Source organism: Abramis brama (genome assembly GCF_963993115.1).
Source record: "Abramis brama genome assembly, chromosome: 17".
In the NCBI taxonomy this organism is placed as follows: domain Eukaryota; kingdom Metazoa; phylum Chordata; class Actinopteri; order Cypriniformes; family Leuciscidae; genus Abramis; species Abramis brama.
In genome coordinates, this window is record NC_139979.1 from 10,318,343 (window position 1) to 10,324,728 (window position 6,386).

Below are 6,386 nucleotides of genomic sequence, written 5' to 3' on the forward strand. Positions count from 1 at the left end.
TATTACAGAATTAATTTATACAATAAAACTCAGCAAGTCAATAAACTGTTGTAAGTCTCACAAACCTAAAATAAACATCACAATAATGGTTTCCCAATTTGTTTTTGTCGTAATCTGGAGCCCTTTTTGCTGGAAATCAAACATCTGAGAAGGTAAGACTCGATTCAGCACCACTTCACCATATTTCTTCAACATTATCAGACACCTCCACAGAGTGCTGTTAAATGTACTTTCTTGGAGATAGCTTGCATTCACAGTTTGTTGACATCTACTAAAGTTGATTTTAATTTCGCTATATTACCTCTGAGAGATATCCTGTCATGTGAGGTTAAACTAACCATAATGAAGGCTACAGGCAGGCAATTTGGCAAGCCACGGGGTACATTGCTCCTAACAGGAGGATGTGAGACAAATCAAACTTTATAGACATTAAGAGAAGGAGAGCCGTTCTCCACAAGTCAAACTGTGCTGAGTAGCTTTTAATCAAAAGAAAGAAGCACAACTTAATTGAATAAAATGTTATCCAAGAGCCAGAAAGGGAAAGTGGAATTTATGGTACATTATGTTGCCCTGATAAACAGTCCTGATCTGAAATTTAGCCCACACAAGTCATTCCATCACCCACTGCTCAAACTCTTCTCTCCTACTACTCACCCAAAACCAACTCAGAACATTGGCCAAATTGATTTTGTGCAAACTTCTACAATACACTGGAGACTTTTAGAGTGATGAGAAGCACTTTTCATTCATCAGGCGTTTCATTTTCATTTTTGCTTTTCATTCTTCAAGCACAAATACAAAAACATTAGTGTCCTTATATACCGAAGGATGAGGTCTAGCAACAGGGTTTTGTTCTGTATTACATAAGATGCTTCAATTACGGTTCTCTCTATGAAGAATTTTATTATTTCTGCTCTGTTGGAATTGTATTATTATAATATTAGTAAGAGTTTTAATCCCCACTGTAGTTATACATTTTCACATTCTGCATGCAAAATAATGAATAATGAAAATGACAGTTCCTGCATTTATATGTGTTTCTAATTCTTAATTTATGTCTATTAAATAAATTTATGAATTTATGATTTTTAAAGTCAGGTATCAGATTGAATTTGGCATCTGATGGCAGATAATAAACAAAGGTTGTCCATATTTGAGCATAAACATTCTGATATTTGCACACAAAAAAGACAATTTCTGTATCGTTCATTTGCAAGGATTCAGTTGATCTCAGAAGAATCTCAAAGATCAAATATCTCAGACCCAAAACTGGCCAGAACAAAGAACAAAGTTAGCAAACAAAAAGTCTAGCACTGGTCCTAAACTAGAACTGATCCATTTCTCACCTCCAGTGCTAATGTTTCATTATAGTCTTAAGCCCTATTCGGACGGTAATTGTTTCTCATGGGGACGCAAGGTATTTTCAACATTTACAGGGGCTAGTAGGTGATTTTATTGCTGTCCATTCCAGAATGTCAGTGTTTTCTCCAACCACCCACGTAAAATTCCCCGGCCAAATTGCCTACTGTTTTTTGACAAACACCAAGGTCGTGTGGTCATTTAATTGCCGTCTGAACTCAGCAAGCAATTTTGCGTTTAAAAGACGTCTAATAGCCATCCAAACACAGCCCAGACGTCTAGGCAAAAACATTGCAGAATTTGGGCTGTCAGTGAAAGTTTAATAGATGTCTAAACCATAGCCCAAAAATAGACTAGTAATCAATTAGATAACAAAGAAATTAAATGAGTGAAGAAATTAAACAAAACACCTAGCTTGTAAACACTGTTTACTTTGCTTACGTGATGGAATATCATACATCTCGCAAGTTATTTTGGCAAAAACAACATGTAACCAAATTCAAGGTTATTTTGGCTTGAAGTGGTTACTATATCGGGTCTATAACCTAGACAGTGAAATTACGGCTATTGCTTTCTGGGAATCTACATCTCTGAGTTTATAAGAGATCAATTCAAAGGGACCATCCAAATAAAATGTTACCATTTACTGTTTAAATCCTTTTTGACCATTGCCGAGCACCGTATGATAACTGTTGCACTTCTCTGTAATTTGCATACAGTTTAAAGATGTAGACTTTTATTACTGAAATGCTGGAAAGTATTTACAAGAACAATATTTCATCACCACTTCACTGCAGCAAGTGGGAGCTGTTAAGAACAAAAAGGAGATGCAATACAATTTTAATATATGTAATATATACATCAAAAATTCAAACCAAGCAGCTTTATGTTCACCTCATGTAAATAAGAGACTGCATTAACTTATTTCTGCTAATTTCCACATTTTTTCCAACTATAGCGCATCTATTTTCATATTTATAAACAGGAGGTTTACATAATCAAATAATAAATAGGACTGCACGTTTTGAGGTTGTTTTCAACCTGTTTTACTGTTTTGTTCATTGTTATATTGTTAATGTAGCATCTGGACCAATCAGACACACACAAATTATTCATTATATTTAATGAATAATCCAGCAAAGTCACTCTCCCAAGGTCTATGAAACTTCCCTCAAAACTAACATCCCAAATGAAGCTAACACACTGGCAGAACCTGGTGTCCTGTTACAGGACACATTAAGACTGATAAGACTTTTTACGACCCTAAAAAGAATTTGCAGAGTTGTGACTCTCACTTAATTCTTGCTGAGAAGGAGAAATAAACCCTTTTAATCCTATATATTCTATATATATCCACTTGAGAAATGTATAAACATGTATCTGTTTTTCCCATATCATGATTTTCCTTTTATGTGGTTTGGCCTAAACTCTTTTGGATTAATGTTTCAGACTTGCACACTATGGTTAACCAAAATCATATATGTAGCATGTTTAGTCTCTATAACTCCAATCTTCGTCCCCCATTTGTTAATTTACATTACATTTTGCTAACTTTGTGACGCATTAGTATTATAAGAATCTTGAAGATTCTTTTGTTAAACACCCAATCAAATTACATGTTCAAAGGCCTGCTTGAACAAAAGGTCGTAAAGATATTCCCTCCAAAGGGAACAACTTCTTATTGGCTCACAACCCTCCAGAGGGTGTGACATCTTCACGCTTTAAAAATCACTGATCACAAGACCACGCCTCTTACTCTCTTAGTCTCTTGAGCCCTTTTCACACAGAGATTCCAGAAAATTCTCAGATAATGTGTCCTGGGATTTGTCCCGGGATCGTTTGATTTTGGTTCATTCACACTGCCAGTGATTTTCCAGAATCTGTGCGTGCGTTCACACACATCCCGTAAAGATCCCGTAAAGACACGTGACATCGATGTGACATGTAATGTCTCAGCAGCGTCTTAAATTTGCTTATGAGCTGCAATTTGAAATCACACTTGTGCATTTTTTTTTCTGATTCGATCATAAACTAGCGCATCACGTACCGTTTCACTAGCTGGCGAACGATCTCAGCTTCAGCTTCATCACTACGACACACCCCTTACTGCATTGATTACGGCTTTTGTTCACACAGAGCGCGTTCCGGGACTGATCCCGACAATGTTACTACCCAGATAGCACACGACTATTTGATGTGAAACTTACATCTGGAAGACCTATTTTAAAGAGTGTTTGCTCATCTGCAATACGTCTATAGGACGTTTCCTGTCAGATGTCAAATAGACGTTTAGAAGATGTCTTTAAGATGTAATGATTTAGAATGATTTAGAATGTATGTTAAACTGACATCTTCTAAACGTCTATTTGACATCTGACAGGAAACGTCCTATAGACGTATTCCAGATGAGCAAACACTCTTTAAAATACGTCTTCCAGATGTAAGTTTCACATCAAATAGTCGTGTGCTATCTGGGTAGGTCCCCTATGGCGTTATTTTTTAGTCAAAAGTTATGAGCGTGTAAGACATGCTCACGAGCACATTATGTTATTTCACACGCGCAAAAATTAACCTTCAGCTGGCATGATAAAAGTACTCGCGCACAAATTCAACAACCGAGAGGTGTACAAGTAGCTGCGAGCGAGCGCCTGGCATACTCTCATAGGTTAACTCTGCTTGTACAGTGGAATCCTGCTCGCGCGCAGCGGGCTTCTGCTCGCGGAGAGCTGTTTTGCTCGCGCAGTGGATTTCTGCTCGCTCAGCTGATTTCTGCTCGCTCGAGTCTACATGACTTTTGACAATTTGGGGGCGGAAACCAAGGAGGGCACTGACCCTCTTATGATTGGTCACTTTCATCATGGAAAATCTTGGGAAATCCTAACCCCGCCCACCTTCTGACGCAGCGCGCGTCACTCAGCTCGCTCTGCTACTCCAGCTATCTCTGTGTATATTTTAGTCAACGAAATATGTGATAAAACACCATACTAACTATTTTCGTTTTCATTTAAAGAAATCTTAAACATGATAGCCACACAAATGTGGTTCAGGCAACGTGTGTTGATTATATTCACTGTTTGCCTAATTATAAAAAAATATATATATATAAAACACAAACCTGCCTCTTTTCGTTTTAAATATAATATAAAAACATTAAACATTTTAATATGGTCCAGGCAATATGTGCATTTGTACCAAACAACAGATTTTGCAGTAAACAACATTACAGTTTTAAAAAATTTTACATACAATTATTACAATTTAAAATGACAAAACTCAACCCAGTCTCTTTTTGTTAAATTTCAGTTTTTATCAATATTAGCCATTATAAAAGTATAAGTAAAAGGTATAAGAAGCTATACAAATAAAGCTATACATATAAGCTATTTAACTTTACCGTTGTATGGTTAGACTAGAGCGCTGACTTTGTATGTTTGACTGAATTGTTTGCTTTATTTGTATAGCTTCTTATACCTTTTACTTATCCACCTTATTCTGCTCTAAACAATGCGCGCTGCCATAACGACGACTCCGGTTGCCTACTTTCGGTTCGTAGCGCTTGACCTGTACTAGCAGCGAGAGAATGAGTTCAAGCTCCTCATGTGCAGTTGTTGGTTGTTTTAACAATTCAAAGAAGATTTCAAACTTTTTAGAAACTGAGTGTTTCGAGCATAAGATAAGAAGGAGATAATGCCCATGTCCGGTTCCGTATCAGATACATTCAATAAAGTAAACGTTTAGAGTGGTTAGCGTTAAAACTGAAGCATAAGAAAAAAAGTCGGAAAACTTTGCCCATTAATTAGATGTGCAAGGCAAGCAGGCAAGTTTTCGGGTTGTTATGGACAAGTAAAAATTACATTATTGTATATTATATGAAATACAATTATAATAAAATTCTAAGTTATGACTACTGTATACTGTACTGTTTTTATTTTTAAAAGGATGTGATGTTGTGAGATTGTCTTTTGTCCATGTTAACATGACAGATGTGAAAAACATTTTGGCTCGTTTGACTCAGCTCACTGAAAAGAGCCGGTTCTTTTGACTCACGGCTCTTTAGAAAATAAATTCTTATCTCCTTCTTATCTTATGCTCGAAACACTCAGTTTCTACATGAGGAGCTTCAGCTTGAACTCATTCTCTCGCTGCTAGTACAGGTCAAGCTACGAACCGGAAGTAGGCAACTGGAGTCGTCGTCATGGCAGCGCGCATTGTTTAGACTGAGCAGAAAAAGGTGGATACTTTTATAATGGCTAATATTGATAAAAACTGAAATTTAACAAAAAGAGACTGGGTTGAGTTTTGTCATTTTAAATTGTAATAATTGTATGTAAAAAAAATTAAAACTGTAATGTTGTTTACTGCAAAATCTGTTGTTTGGTACAAATGCACATATTGCCTGGACCATATTAAAATGTTTAATGTTTTTATATTATATTTAAAACGAAAAGAGGCAGGTTTGTGTTTTTTATATATATATATATATATTTTTTCTTTCTATTTTTAAATAGGCAAACAGTGAATATAATCAACACGCGTTGCCTGAACCACATTTGTGTGGCTATCATGTTTAAGATTTCTTCAAATGAAAACGAAAATAGTTAGTATGGTGTTTTATCACATATTTCGTTGTCTAAAATATACACAGAGATAGCTGGAGTAGCAGAGCGAGCTGAGTGACGCGCGCTGCGTCAGAAGGTGGGCGGGGTTAGGATTTCCCAAGATTTTCCATGATGAAAGTGACCAATCATAAGAGGGTCAGTGCCCTCCTTGGTTTCCGCCCCCAAATTGTCAAAAGTCATGTAGACTCGAGCGAGCAGAAATCAGCTGAGCGAGCAGAAATCCACTGCGCGAGCAAAACAGCTCTCCGCGAGCAGAAGCCCGCTGCGCGCGAGCAGGATTCCACTGTACAAGCAGAGTTAACCTATGAGAGTATGCCAGGCGCTCGCTCGCAGCTACTTGTACACCTCTCGGTTGTTGAATTTGTGCGCGAGTACTTTTATCATGCCAGCTGAAGGTTAATTTTTGCA